Source organism: Diospyros lotus, chromosome 8 (genome assembly GCF_014633365.1).
Source record: "Diospyros lotus cultivar Yz01 chromosome 8, ASM1463336v1, whole genome shotgun sequence".
NCBI classification, from domain to species: Eukaryota; Viridiplantae; Streptophyta; class Magnoliopsida; order Ericales; family Ebenaceae; genus Diospyros; species Diospyros lotus.
Genome location: NC_068345.1, coordinates 26,992,414 through 27,007,228, shown reverse-complemented (window position 1 = coordinate 27,007,228; position 14,815 = coordinate 26,992,414). Strand labels below are relative to the sequence as shown.

At 36.5% G+C, this 14,815-nt stretch overlaps 1 pseudogene; it reads right to left on the bottom strand.

Moving 5' to 3' along the window:
* Positions 1-1,666: 1,666 nt before the first annotated feature.
* Positions 1,667-14,437, bottom strand: LOC127807500 (adenine phosphoribosyltransferase 1-like; annotated as a pseudogene).
* Between the last annotated feature and the right edge of the window lie 378 nt (positions 14,438-14,815).

The window sequence follows — 14,815 nt, the reverse complement described above, 5'->3', positions numbered from 1 at the left end:
TTCAATTAAGACATACACAGAAGGGTTCATGAAGGTGGCCCAATAACTTGCTAATCCAGAGACTCAAAGTGTGGCAAAGTTGCAAGAGCTAAGTGTGAAGTTCCTTCTAATTTCTGATTTCTTGATTGAAAACGCACCCTGATATGTTAAAAAGAGCTTTTCATGTGATTACTCCTGAATTTGGTTGTCTTTTCCCGTGGCCGATTCAAGAATTTTGTTGCACGAGGTCAATTAAAATAAAATAATAACCTAGTTGAAAAAATAAAATAATAAAAAATTATACTTATATATAACTATACAAATATACTATTCAGTGTGTGTGTTTGATTGTGGTGGAAAATAGAGCAGAATTCTAATTCCATGGATCCCAATTCTCATCCATCCCGAAGAATTTTAATTTCTTGATTTAAAAGAAAATTTTCATTTTTTAAACTAAAATGAAATTCAAATTTCATGGAAAAAAAAAATTGTTTGATGAAATTTCTTGAAATTTTTATGAAAAACGAATTCCACCCTTATTTTTCACCCTTATCAAACGCACCTAAATTTACAAAAATACTATTATACTGGCAAAGACACATTTTCAAAACTTGAAAGCGCTATATAATTATTTCATATTGATGCAATTAGAGATTTCAATAATCATGTGTATCGACAATTCATGTAAGCTGGTTTTATTCAAATCGATCTCACCTTAGAATGACTACCCTTGCATGACTTTCAGTGGTCGTGCCCTCGATTACGTCAGGAAAAATAAATTGTAAGTTGGGCCTTTGATAATTGCATAAGACAAGAATCGAACTTACAATCCACCGGATTAACACTAACATGTTACTCATCTAACTGCTCGACCTATGTCCTGGATGCCAAATTGGTCTCACCTCGACTTGAGAATATTTATCCCTCAAGTCGGTTCAAGGGCCTTGCCTTGCCTTGGTACAACGACCACCCACTTTGCCTCAACTCCAAAGGATATGACCCTCAATTCAATTCAAGGACCCCTGCCTCAAAAGGAAGAGCACCCGCCTAATTATGCACGTGTATGTGCCCCAATTCAACAAGGCTTGCATCTTGGGTTGTTAAACCCTCTTGCAGGCCATGCTCTCCATCCAGCACTCAAAACCTCTCCCTATAACTAAGCTTAATCGGGTGATGTCTAGTCATCATTCATATTTCAAACACATGAAGTATAGTGAATCCCTATTGATTGTCTAACTCTCCCCTTGATAATTCAATGTCGCTACAATCAAATCCCTAATAACAAAAGATCGCCAAGATCGCATGCCTAATAATCCAGCACACCACAATCATGTTCCGAGCTTTTTAGAGTCATTCAAATTCAAATTCAAATTGTATGATGTGATAAGCAAAGAGGATGGCTAACAGATACCTCCAAGGAGTGCATTAGCCTATATGCCCCCCAACACTCTCATTCAAGAGACTGGTACTAAGATACCTTCAACTCTCTCTCTCATTCCAAAAAGGGTTTCACTCGTTATCCAGTCACCCTTTGCCCTAATTCGATTACCAACTTGAGCATCAAAGAGCCTTTCTGGGCAAGACACAGGCAACACTTACAAATTGTTTTGTAGAAGACAAGTGAACCCACTCTAAAAGAGGTGTTATTGTCAGGGCCAAACCAAGTAATCAGAGAGCTCACCACCGCTAAAGCATAATAAATTCTTTTGTGCAAATTCTTGCAACATCACATATATTAAATGTCGCTCAAACAGCTAAGTTCCATCGAACTTACATAACAATAGCTACAACCAAGATCAATACTATTATCTGTTTTAACCCAGCAAGCACACCCAGAAGCACACCTTTTTATTTCCACCCAACCATCTCACCTCTTTCATCAAATGGTCTCATACCAAGGCGTTCTCTAGCTTCATGATCAAACGATTAAAATCATATCTCAACATGTAGGTTTACGGTGGAATGCAAGATCAAGTTGAGCTTACAATGACAAATAGTGGTTTGTCTCCAAGATGCTCCCAACCCTGAAATAACAGAGCCAATCGTATAATTGCAGGAAATGGGTACCCTTAAGAGAAGTACGGTATGATAACACAACCAGAAGCAGAAGAGTGACTGGTCTATCCAATTGTATAACATTTTCCATCAGGTTTTGACTCTGTATATTTCAAATATTGCTGAAAATAATGTTCAATTACTCCAAAAATTTCATGCAGTATTTGTTGTAACTACTGATAGATGTATTTAAATTTTTATGCCTACACATGTTCTATTCATGTAAGATAATGTAATCTCAAAGTTTTCAACAGGATTTTTATCTTTAAAAAAAAAGTTGTCAAAAGATTAATCAGAATCTTGTAACTCAAGTACGAGTGTTTAGTTTGCCTCCCAAAGTAACTATAATTGAGATTTCTTCAGGTGAACAATTCTTAAGATTTATCATAAAGGGTATTGCTATTTCACCACTTTCTCATGGAAAGGAGAACCAAAATTTCCAAACAAGTTGTAATGTTCTGGTCGTGGCATTAACAATAGTTAATATATTTGTATTTTCTAATAAGTAGTCAAATGTTGTTTCATAGCAACCCTTAAGTAGGCTTTTAACTTACAGGTTCAAGGAGTATAAGAATATAATAAATAATTGAGGAACAAAATTTCATTTGTTTTATTGGAAGGCCTGAAACTTTCCTGTTTGCTAGAAGATCCACATCAACTGCTAGTACAAAATGAACATTTCAATTTTCAACTGTAACATAGTGAAACTTAATGAACCTCACTGAACTCCAAAAATGTTTACTGTTAACCAATAAGGTGCTTCAACACATTTCAAATATCTAACAAAAATTCTCTACTTACCTTTTCTTGTAAAAAGGAAAGTCATAGAGAATGAAGAAAAATAATTAATTCATTTCAGATAATCTATTAAGTGCCAAATAGTATGGAAAGATTTAAGTTGCTTATACTTTTCCTCTATTTCTATATGTACATAAACACTACAATTGGCACATTTATTCTCCTAATTTGTATTGTTAGTTGAATCTAGCATTTCTATAAACTCATTCCTCCAATTAATGGTTTAAATATTTCACTTATTAATATCTACTATTCCTTGGCATTTCATGAACCTTACTTTAAAAGACTCGTGATGATGATTTAATGAATCTCAGTATCTTATTTTAAATGCTTGTTATAGGGTCAAAAAAATGTTTAACATGTTTGCATAAAATATATAGCCCCCATTCTAAGAACAACTTAAGCTTTTTTAATTATCAATTGTGTTAATTTAGTAACTCGTATGTTATTCAATGTTACACATTCAAAATCTCGCAGATACATGCTTGATAAGATCAATTTTTTTAATATAAATTCTTGTTGTATGTGGAATTTAGTTTCAAGTTAATTACTAATACATTTGGATAAGAGGTTGTGGCAGAACTCAAATATGTTCAATTAGTTAATCATTTAGTTATGTTTCCAAATATTACGTGTCTCCATTACTTTTGAGCAAACTATATTTTGCCTCTATTAGTTTGCACGAAAACACATAATGCTTGGTGGTTCAAAACTCGACATATAACCCCCACGTCAAAAATAATGTAAAATGGACAGTCCATCACAAATTCAACAGGGAATAAAAGTAAACAGTACATAGCCCCTACACAGTGAATGAAATACATAATTCCTGTTATATTTTTGTGAAACATAAAAAAGGCCCAAGTCTGGGGGGCCTCTTGTGGCAACCTGGGCCTGCCCTTTTGGGCGCCCACTGGAGGGCCACAAGATGCAGCCAGCTTGGGCCAGCCCTCTTCTCGTATCCTTTGATCTGTTGTCTCTTTGTCTGCTACTGCTCCTTTTGCACGATTCAATCCAGACCATCGGCGCAGCTTTTTTCTGAGGCAATCCAAGCCATTCATTTCGATTATATCTCGCCTCGAGATCGCCGTTTTCTAGGTGCATCGAAGACGAGTTTTGATTGAGGGGTTTGGCAGAGAGTCGGTCATTTTTCTAGGGTTTCATTTTTGCTCTCTCTCTCGTTCTCTTTCTGTAAATGTTGTATAGTTCGTCTTCTGTAAGCGTTCCCTGATTTTGTTTTGTGTAAAGTAAGCACCTAATCTGTAAGTGATTTCGTGGCTTATTGTTTTAGAAAATCAGGGTTGTTTTGTTATCGTTTTTGCTGTAATCAGATTGAATCTATTTAGTGGAAGTGAGCTCTTCTCACCGAAGCTCAAGTGGATGTAGCCCTATTTTTGGGTGAACCACTATAAAATCTTGCGCCTCTTGTTTCTGGTTTATGTTTTAAATTCTGTCAATATTGATTGCTTTATTTTTAGTTCGTGTGAGTTCATCTGTGTGGGATTTTGACGGTGTGTTCGTGTTTGGAGATTTTGCTATCTCTGTTTGTTTGTAACAGTGGTATCAGAGCTCTCTGGTTTATCGTATCCAATGTTTTAGGGTCAAAATCTCGACCGACTCTGTTTTTCGAAAACCTAGGGTTTCCTTTCCTTACTGTGTCGGTGTTGTTTTTTATAAGAACTCTAGGGTTTTCTGAAGAAAGCCTGTCAGCGTGAGTTTGTTGTACAGGTCTCAGTCAGTAAACTAGGGTTTTTTGTTTTGTGAAATTTTTCGTGTATTACGAAAATGACAACAACCCGATTTGAAATCGGTACATTTGATGGAAAGGGGGATTTCGGTAGTTGGAAAAAGAAGATGAGGGTACTCCTTTCTCATCACAAAGTGCTTATAGCACTTGAGACAGATGACCGGAAATGGTCACCTGAGCAGCTGGCCCGAACTGATGAAATCAGAGAAGAGGCATTTAATCTGATTTTTCTTCATCTTGGTGACTCTGTAATCCGTAAGGTTGACGGTATATCTCTACCTCTTGAACTTTGGAATAGATTAGAATCTTTATATTCTGTAATGTCTGCTCCAAATTTAGTTTATTTAAAAGGCATGTTGTTTAACTTTAAAATGAATACATCTAAGTCTATGGATGAAAACATAGATGAATTTACTAAACTCACTTTGCTATTGAGAGGTACTGATCAGGCTTTAGGAGATACTAGTGAGGCAATGATTTTGTTAAATTCCTTACCTGATGATTATGATGTAGTGAAACATGCTTTACGTTACACTGGTATAGTACCTAATATGGAACTTGTTATATCTGGTATTAAAGCTAGAGAACTAGAACTTAGTACATCTAAGAAATCTGGCAACAATTTGTTTGTTAAAGGAAATACAGATAAAAGAAATTATACTGTGAATACTGAACAACACAATGGGTCAGGGTATAAGGGAAAAAGGAAGGAAAAGAAGGGAAAACAAAAACAAAAGTGGAAATGTTACCACTGTGGGAAAGAAGGTCATATAAAGAAATACTGTTATGATTACTTGAAAAAACAAAAGCAAGGGGGAAATGTAACAGTAGCAGCTAGTAGTTCTAATTGCTTGGCTGAGGTGCTTAATGTTTCCTCAAGCTCAGTTTTAAATGAATGGATTATGGACTCTGGCTGTTCTTTTCATATGTGTCCTAATATTAACTGGTTTCACAACTTTAATAACAGAGAAAGTGGAATAGTGTACATGGGAAACAACCAATCTTGTAATGTTCAAGGTAGAGGAGACATAACTCTTAAGTTGCATGACAACAAAATTAGAACTCATACTGATGTAAGATATGTCCCTGATCTTAAAAGAAATTTAATCTCACTTGGTACACTTGATGAGTTAGGATTCTCATACAAAGCTGAAAATGGTTCCCTGAATGTTTTTAAAGGAGATGAACTAATCTTAACTGGTTTAAAGAAAAATGGTTTATATGTTTTAAATGGCTGTTTTCATTCCTCTGTTATATTAAATTATGCATGCTATGTTAACACTGATAAGACAGATTTGTGGCACTTGAGACTTGGCCATATGAGCCTGAGAGGTATGCAGGCACTGTCAAACCAAGGATACCTTGGTCCAGTGTCTGCTGAGACCCTCGGTTTTTGTGAACCATGTGTGCTTGGCAAGCAACACAGGATGAGTTTCCATAAGGGAACTCACCTGGCGAAGACATGCCTTGAGTACTTACATGCAGATCTGTGGGGACCCTCCCAGGTCCCCACCCATGGTGGCAACAGGTACTTCCTTTCTATTATTGATGATTATACTAGAAAGGTGTGGGTTTTTCTATTAAAATCAAAAGATCAAACATTAGAAAAATTTAAAACCTGGAAGATCTTAATAGAAAACCAAGCTGATAGGAAAATCAAAACTCTTAGAACAGACAACGGTTTAGAATTCTGCAATAAAGAGTTTGATGATTTCTGTAACTCCCAAGGAATAAATAGGCATAAGATTGTTAGGAATACACCCCAACAAAATGGGGTGGCTGAAAGAATGAACCGGACCCTCCTTGAAAAAGTGAGGTGCCTTTTGTTCACATCTGGCTTGCCTAAATCCTTTTGGGGAGAAGCCTTAGCAACAGCCTCACACCTAGTAAATAGAAGCCCCTCCACAGCCCTTAATTTAAAATGCCCTGAAGAAAAGTGGATTGGAAGAAAATTAAACTTCAACTACTTAAGAACCTTTGGCTGTGAAGCCTATGCTCATCAGTCAGAAGGTAAGCTGGAACCTAGATCCACTAAGTGTGTTTTTGTTGGGTACCAGGAAGGAACTAAGGGATATAGGCTATGGGAAAGGCAATCTAAGGGTGTAAAAATTATCATCAATCGAGATGTTATATTTAATGAATTAGTCTTCCCTTGCAAATTATCTAAAACTGATGACATAGATAATTCCACAAATTTAGGAGATACCCAAATAGAGGTGGAGCATCAAGTTATAGATAACAATCCTTCAAATGCTCCAACTATACCAGTCCTTCAATCTGAAGGAGACCCTACATCAAACCAAGCCCAGACCTCTGATCATGAGGAACAAAATGATGAAACAGAAATTGAGGTGGAGCAATTTGACACCCCTCAACATAATCTGGAAAATTATCAACTTGCTCAAGATAGAAACAGGAGGTCTATTAGACCACCTTCAAGGTATGCTTTCTCAGATTTGGTGTTTTGTGCCCTAGTGGCAGGTGTTGAGATGAGGAGCAGTGAGCCTTCCTCTTATGAGGAGGCTGTCAGCTCAAAGGAAAGTAAAAAATGGCAACAAGCCATGGATGAGGAAATGGCCTCTCTGATGGCAAATGGAACTTGGGTACTTGTCCCTCGTCCAGAAAATCATAAACTGGTCCAATGTAAGTGGTTGTTCAAATTAAAGGAAGGTATATCCCTAGATGACCCTATTAGATATAAAGCAAGATTAGTAGCTAAGGGGTTCACACAAAGGGAAGGGATAGATTACACTGAAATTTTTTCTCCTGTGGTCAAATTTAAAACAATTCGCATGATGCTTGCAGTAGTAGTTCAATTTGACTTAGAACTTGAACAATTGGATGTTAAAACTGCATTTTTGCATGGAGACTTAGATGAACACATTACATGGTTCAGCCCAATGGTTATGTTGTGTCTGAAAAACCTGATCATGTTTGTTTGCTGAAAAAATCTTTGTATGGCTTAAAACAGGCCCCAAGGCAATGGTACAAAAAATTTGATAATTTTGTTCTAGGGGCCGGGTTTATTAGAAGTCAATATGACAATTGCTTCTATTTCATGCTTACAGAAATTCCTGTTTATCTACTGCTTTATGTAGATGATATTCTTCTTATTAGCAAATCTAAGTCAAAGATTAATGAGTTAAAATCTATGTTAAATTCAGTTTTTGACATGAAAGACTTAGGTCATGCTAAGAAAATCTTAGGAATGAAGATTGAGAGAAATAGAAGCAACAATAGCCTTAAGATACATCAGCATGATTACTTGGTGAAAGCTGTTCACAAATTTGGAATGGGAAATTGTAAAACTGTCATAGTTCCATTGGCAGGACATTTTATTTTATCAAAATTACAATGTCCCACATCCAACTCTGAATTAATAGAAATGGAAAATGTCCCTTATGTAAATGTAATTGGAACAATTATGTACGCAATGATAAGCACTAGGCCTAACCTTGCATATTCAATTTCATTACTCAGTCGATATATGTCTAACCCTGGTAAAACTCATTGGGATGCCTTAAAACATTTGCTTAGGTACATAAATGGTACTACATGTATTGGCTTAAATTTTAAGAAAAGATTTGACACTCTAAATCTTGCTGGTTATGTTGACTCTGATTTTGCTGAAGATAGAGACTCCAGAAAATCCACCACTGCTTACTATTTCACCTTGGGTGGAAATTGTATAAGCTGGAAGTCTCAGTTACAGCCTCTTGTAGCTCTGTCCTCCACTGAGGCAGAGTATGTGGCTGTAACAGATGCCTTTAAGGAAGCCATATGGCTTCAAGGCATACTAAAAGAAATTCACTTGCTTCAAAGCAAAGTGATGGTTTTCTCGGATAGTCAAAGTGCCATCCACTTGTCCAAAAATCCTGTGTATCATGATAGGACCAAACATGTGGATGTGAAGTATCACTATGTAAGAGAAATGATAGCCAACGGAACTGTGGGAATTCAGAAAGTATCTTCAGCCAACAATCCAGCTGACATGGGTACCAAGGTATTAACTGCAACTAAATTTAAGCATTGCTTAAAATTGTTGCATATTGATGATGGCTAATTTCCTGGTCATCTAGAGCTATGAAGGTGAGAATTGTAGCATGCTTTACTTATATTTTCATATCTGATTACTTATTCATTTTATGTTTCAAGGTGGAGTTTGTTATATTTTTGTGAAACATAAAAGAGGCCCAAGTCTGGGGGGCCTCTTGTGGCAACCTGGGCTGCCCTTTTGGGCGCCCACTGGAGGGCCACAAGATGCAGCCAGCTTGGGCCAGCCCTCTTCTCGTATCCTTTGATCTGTTGTCTCTTTGTCTGCTGCTGCTCCTTTTGCACGATTCAATCCAGACCATCGGCGCTGCTTTTTTCTGAGGCAATCCAAGCCATTCATTTCGATTATATCTCGCCTCGAGATCGCCGTTTTCTGGGTGCATCGAAGACGAGTTTTGATTGAGGGGTTTGGCAGAGAGTCGGTCATTTTTCTAGGGTTTCATTTTTGCTCTCTCTCTTGTTCTCTTTCTGTAAATGTTGTATAGTTCGTCTTCTGTAAGCGTTCCCTGATTTTGTTTTGTGTAAGGTAAGCACCTAATCTGTAAGTGATTTCGTGGCTTATTGTTTTAGAAAATCAGGGTTGTTTTGTTATCGTTTTTGCTGTAATCAGATTGAATATATTTAGTGGAAGTGAGCTCTTCTCACCGGAGCTCAAGTGGATGTAGCCCTATTTTTGGGTGAACCACTATAAAATCTTGCGCCTCTTGTTTCTGGTTTATGTTTTAAATTCTGTCAATATTGATTGCTTTATTTTTAGTTCGTGTGAGTTCATCTGTGTGGGATTTTGACGGTGTGTTCGTGTTTGGAGATTTTGCTATCTCTGTTTGTTTGTAACAATTCCCTTATAGTTGAAATATTTTTGGCCAAATTAGTACATGAAGAACACACTATTAAAATCTAGCAAATTCATTCATGTTACTTCAGTCTGTACCATAAGAGTTATATATCTACTTTTAAACTACAAAAAGGTCATGTGGTTCATCCAAATCAAAAACGAATGAAGTATAGCAAACCCAAAAAATTCTCTTTTTCATATTTTCCTTATTTACCAGAAACATTTTCATTTCTGAACTAACCAAATTAGTACATCAAATGAAATTTTGATTCCTGAATCATTCAGAATAACTTTTCCTTGTTCTGATAAGATTTTTGAAGACAATGTACCTGTCCTTCAATTAAATGTGTTTGCCATTGTCTCAGAATCCTGATATACTTATCATAATTCACAAATTAAAAACATGCACAGAACCCCTAAACTACACACACAGAAATACGTTGGAGAATCTGAGTTGCATAATTAGCAAGCATTAGTTTCAAATTCAAGTCTTAACAACATTAAAACAAATATTTTTTTACAGAAAACTGAAAGGAAAGAATTGAAATATAAACATATTTTTGGGAGTGAGTCGCAGATGTTTCAGAATTGCAGAAATACCTTTAGATATAGCAATTCAATCGCAGAGGCACACTCGACCATGGGCACACCAAGACGCTCTGCATGAAAAACTAAATTATCAAACAAGATATAAACAACATGCTTCCCTTTAGCCTGATGTCTAGAAGAGATTGAATAGTTAATCAAATTTTCTCCTTGCTTAAACACCCATCTCTGACAATAATAAGTTGGGTACAGGCAGAAAAGAGATCAGATTAATTTGGTTTTTTAAAATTCACCAGGGAATCCACCTCAGACAGGAAATCTCTCACTTTTCTACTTACCATCTAAACTAATTCAAGGATTTGTGCTGAAATTTAACTCATCTTCCATTGTAGATGTGGGCTCTTCCTTGTCCTTCAACTGAGAAGGAGAGAGCCATTGGTACACACCAGAAAAGTGTGGGGGTAGGGTTGGTATAAGAATCTCATGGAGAAGCACCATGACAATGCCACAACAAAAGGAGGGAGGGGTAGCATGAATAGACAGGAAATGGGAAACAGGGAAAAGAAGAAAACAGTTAATTTGCATATACAAAAGATATAAAGATTTAACACACAACCAATAAGTTTGATTGCAGCACATAAAGCACTCCCAGTTGCAATAAGATCATCAACTACTAGGGTATGTTCTCTGGCTTGGACAGCCCCAACATGCATCTCCATTGTGTCTGTTCCATACTAAAGCATACTCTTCAGAGATAACCTCCCCTGGCAGAGCAATCAAACAATTAACAATTTTGAGAAACCTAAAAACCTGTGTTGAGCTGCACCTAAACAAATTAATTGGAGATATATACCAAGTAGATAAATCTAACTGTGACAAAAACTGAAATTGTAAAGTTGGAATGCTTCCACTGAAAAAGAGAATACAAAATAGAAAGAACAAGAAAAAGTACATATTTCAAAGCCAACTTAACAAACACCTTGTATGACTAACCAAAGAGGAAACTGTTATGATTGGAGTACTTGAGACCCTTTACTAACTTGGATAATCTCGTATCTCAACCATACATAATGTTTAATGGTCCTTCAATAATAAAAGAAAAAAAAAAGAATTAATTCACTGATCTTAAATGCAAATAACATTTCCACTATAAATCAAGCTATTTAAAATAAACCAAAACCACATCCTAGCAATAAAACAATGGCCATACATTGACTTTTAGTTCAATCTATTACCAGTGTATTCTTTCGGTCAGTACTTGTTATATTTTAGACAATGGCTACACATGTCCGCACCAATAGAAAACTACAATTTCAGTTTAAGGTCATTGGGCATATTATTCAGGGGCACTTCAATTAGACAAGCTTATGAAGTGGTGTAGAAGAGAAGAAAATGACAAGATAGAAAGAAAAAGAAGTAAAGAATAAGAGGAGAGAATTACAGAAAAGAAGCCAAGTGGAAAATAATTTTTGTATGTTTCTCAATCAATCACAATGTAAGTTTATCTACATAGTACCGCTGTAAATGAAATGGGTAATATAATCCAACTAAGAAAACAGAATAACAGGAAAGATGAAGAGAAAAGGATAGAAGATTTATAAGGCAATCTAAACTCTAAAAGATGTTTAAATAAATTTTAATGTCGATCACTTCTTGAAGCCAGAGGTTGAGGAAATTACGTGCATTAAGTCTCCCAAATTAATTTGTGCCACCAACTTTTTGTAATGTGAAAATCACAAAGACCCATGGCAGGATCTGCTTTATATTCTAGTTGAGATGATCTAGCGTTGAAGTACTCTTTACCAACTAACAAACTTTACAACAACCACAACCATAATCCTTAATCCACTAGGTGGCAAATTAACAAATTTTAGTCAACTGTGACCTCTTAAATTGTTCTATGACATCAACATTACCTCAGGATTCACGTCATGTCATATAGAAGGAAGACATAAAAATGACATGCGGCTAAACCTAGTGAATCACTCATGTACATGAACATAAATAATTACTTGGAGATAGAGCTTTGACAATGTATTCACTCAGGAGCCAGGGTATGTGCTGTGCAACAGAAATGACATAATACACAGTTACTGGTCTCTGTATTAAATTTTATTGATATAGATAGATAGGCGAGTACTAATTCAGTATCAAAGCAACCTGTGTTAACACCCTGCATTTTCATGGAGAAAACAAGTTATAATTACAAAATGCATTCTTGCCTGCATTAATCAAGATTTGTTGCCCTAAACTAAACCCCAAAAGAAAATTATAGACTTTACACAGAAAAAAGCAAAGACCAATGCAGCAGATATATGTCACTGCTATGCTGTGACAATAGCAACTCTTCTAATTCAGTGTGAATTAGAAGGGTGTGCTGGAGAACAGTGAAGAAGAACAGAGGGAGAATTAAGAAGGGAGAAAGAGAGAAAGATTGAAGAGAGAAAAGTTTGAGAGAAGAGATTAGATTTCTTGATTGATTCTCAATGGTCTCTTACCGTAGGATTCAACAGCATATATAGTTTGTTCCACGGGTGCTGCCACAGCAGATCACCTCTCCTATGACCAACTATTTTGTCCTATTCTAGTCACCTTTATGATTGGCGGTATTAGCTAACAAACTACCCAGCTGGAAAAGGAAAATATAATTAAAAGCAGTAAAAGACTAGCAATACAATAAGTAGCAACAAAATCAGCAGCAAAATTCAGTTTCCTTTACGTCCTGTGACAATATACCAGGCAGCTTATTGGGCTTCCCCATCGGAACAAATCTGGGTCCAATAGCCAGTGCAATGGGAGGCCCAAACATAAAACCTCTTGCTTTGCACTAAGTCATTACTATCAACATACATCACAAGGTTACAGTTATTTTCACTGCAAATAAGGACAAATACATTGCTACAAATAACAAATTATTTAGATAATGCATACCTAAGTACTAAATCCAATATAAGTAAATAGTTCTTAAAATTGACTTTGTAGAAGGCTGGAAACTAGATCAAATAGCAGAGGCAAAGAAGATGACTCACTTAAACCTTCTAAAACTCAGTAATGGTGAGCATTTCAATTAGAAGAGAAGATGGCCTAAAATACTAAATCATTTCTGCTACAGGAAGCTGTTCAAATTGTGGAGAAGTTGTATCCTAAAAACGGAAGCTTCTCCAAGACAAGAAAATCACTTGTTTCCTACCTTTCCAGGATATAACTGAGCCATAAAAAAAGTGATTAAGAGTCTGCAACCAAACAACGCAGTTCTATCTTCCAGAATCTAATAGCTCCTCTACCAAACAGCTTTTTTTCCCAATTATCAGGTCGGCATGCTCAAGCTGTGGTTGAGATTACATTTGTAGTAAAGCTCCAGTTGATAACAAAATATACAAAATTAAATAAAGACTCCGCAGGCCACTTGGGAAGAAATGGAAGCGTGATCAGTTGCTCCTCCCGAAATTCTCAGTTGAACAAATTTGTTTCATTTCTCAGCCCTTGTTAATGTCTGCGAGTATCTATCTGCTATACCTTATAAGATATGTGGAAATATCATCAATTTCTGTTCCTTGTATGGTTTCATAGGTTCTACATTGCGACGGGAAACTCCTCAGTTAAAATTTCGCTACATATATATGGAAAAGGAGGAGGAAGGAGGGAAGGATAAGGAAATAGCCACACACGCACACGCACACAGATGGGGAGAGAGGGAGAGAGAGAGAGAGACCTGCAACAACAGAGATGCTTTACCTTGGCACCTCTCGGCAAACAAATCAATGGTGCCCTTGAAGGCCTAGGGATCCAACAGCAACGCTGTTATGTCCTGAAACATAATGCATCCGAGAAACAACGAGAAAATTCAATTGCACTCTAAAAACAAGACATGCATAGGGATTGTTGATCGATCAGTACGGCGCTTGGGAAAGCTGGGAATGACCCGTTTTGCAGCCGCGATTCTCCGCACTACACCAGCGAAGGCAGACCTTCCGGGTAACGGTGAGGGTGCTTGAGTAACTTATTGTTTCCGATGAATTCCGTTGCTCCCATTGGTGGATTTAGGAGGTTTGGTTGTCGAAAAACCATATATAAGGGGGTCGCCATGGCTGAAGAAGGGAAGCTTCTATTCAAAAAATTGGGGATTTTGGGGGAGTTTTTGACAGAAGTTGGGAGAGGGTTTTCACTCCAGGGGTCACGAACAGTTGTTTAGAGGTTGTAGGGAAGTTTTCGAGTGCGTTTTGAGGGAAATCCAGAGGTCGCCGGAGAATCGGCAACTCGCCGGAGCCGAAGGATTGCCATTAGATTTACGGATTTCTAGAAAGTTTCTTGACGATCCAAAGGCAGGAAGGGATAGAGAGAGAAGATGAGCACAAAAGGGTGGGAAAAAGACCAGATACAGGAAAGTCTTTCTTTCCGGCAACCGGCCAACAATCGGAAGGAGAAAGGAGACTTCAAGCAGGGGATGCGTAAGGCACGTGGCAAGCAACTACGGCGCGTGAGAGAGCACATGAGGTAAGGAAAATTCGAAAAAATAATTATAAAATTCTTTATTTTTATTTCCTTGTTTTAAAATTGATAGTAAAAAAATGTATGGAAAAAATAATTTATAGAAAATGTAAAATTTTATGGCCAGGAAGAAAGGTAAGATAATATTTACTTGTGCAGAATGTTTTTATTTTTTATCTTTATTTTTATGTTTTTATTTTTAAAGAAAATAAAAAAATAAAAAATAAGTTATTCAATCAAATATGAAACTAATTTTAGATTTTAAAAATAAAAAATGTATATTTAAAATTACACTATTTTTTATCTAAATAAAA